The sequence below is a fragment of the Tupaia chinensis genome, unplaced genomic scaffold (genome assembly GCF_000334495.1).
Source record: "Tupaia chinensis unplaced genomic scaffold, TupChi_1.0 Scaffold000355_1, whole genome shotgun sequence".
Taxonomy (NCBI): Eukaryota; Metazoa; Chordata; class Mammalia; order Scandentia; family Tupaiidae; genus Tupaia; species Tupaia belangeri.
In genome coordinates this window covers 12,961,006-12,962,412 of record NW_006159850.1, presented here as the reverse complement: position 1 = coordinate 12,962,412, position 1,407 = coordinate 12,961,006, and positions in this window count along the sequence as shown.

The following is a 1,407-nucleotide window of genomic DNA, read 5'->3' as shown; positions in this document are numbered from 1 at the left end:
GGTCGGGGCCTCGAACCGTGGTCGACGACGGGGGAGTCCAGCGACATAGCCATTACGCTAACTGCTGGTTCTGTTGTGTTTGTTCTGAAGTAGTTTAGAAACAGAGGCCAAGAGAGAAAGGTGGGGGCGTCTGACCGCTGTCTCCCTCTTTTGATGGCAGGAGGACGCATGCACTAGCTGGAGAGGGAGAGGGAGAGGGAGAGAGCACCGCCAGTGGGGGGTGGCCGTGGTCCCTTCTCCTCCATCCCTCTGCCCTGCTGGGATTCGGGACACACACACATGCACCCAGTGTGGCTTTTTGTTTTGTTTTGATTTAGAGAGATTCTTGGTATAGGGCACGTGTACTTGCCGGAGAGACAGAGAGAGACAGAGAGACAGGGAGATGGCCATGCCACAATCCCTCTTCTTCCTCCAGTTTCCTCTTGGGATTTTGGGCACACGCATGCCCAGCGTGAGTTTCAAGCCACCAGGTCCGGGACTTGAACTGTGGTTGGCCATGTGGGAATTCAGTGCCATAACCATTATGCCACCTGCTGGTCCCACCAGTGTGCTTTTCAAGCCACTGGTGCTGGGATTCCAGCCACACGGTAAGCATGTAGGTCTGGCTCCCATAACCACTAGGCCCCGGGGCCTGCTCGAGACAGCATAAACTTTCCTCACACTCCTCCTTGCGCCTTTTTCTCCCCAAGGCAGGCCACAGACACTCTAGTCTCCCTCCACTTTTCTGGTAATAAATCACGAGACCTGGGGTCGGCAGGTGGCATGGCGGTTAAGACACTGGACTCCCACATGGCCGACTGTGGTTCCAGTCCTGAACCTGATGACTTGCTTTCTCACTTACCCCCCTTTCCTACCCCGCCCCCGTCTCCCTCTGGTGAGCGCACATCCCCTGTAGCAAATTAATAATAATAAGTAAAATTAAATATTGGGTCTTTGGAAAAGTCATGGCACATTTTTGCATAGAAAAATATATCATGGGAGCAGGAAATGACATAATGGTTATGTCACTGGATGCCTACATAGTCGACCATGGTTCAAATCCCAGACCCAGCAGTTTAAAACTCATGCCAGGTGCATGTGCATATGTGCCCAGGATTCCAAGAGGAGAATGGAGAAGAAGGAATTGCAGTGTGGCCCTCTCCCTTAGGGGGTGATTTCTCATTTTCTATCTCTCTGTCTCTCTCTGTCTCTGGCGAGCACACATACCCTATAACAAAAAATCTCTTTTAAAAAAATACATCATGATTTTCCAATGACCTAATAATTCTTTTTTTGGGGGGGAGGGAGAGGAGGTTTTTGCTATAGGGCACGTGCGCTCGCCAGACAAACAGAGAGAGACAGAGAGATAGAAAGCGAGAAATCACCCCCCGGGGGGATGGCTACACCGCAATCCCTTCTCCTCCATTC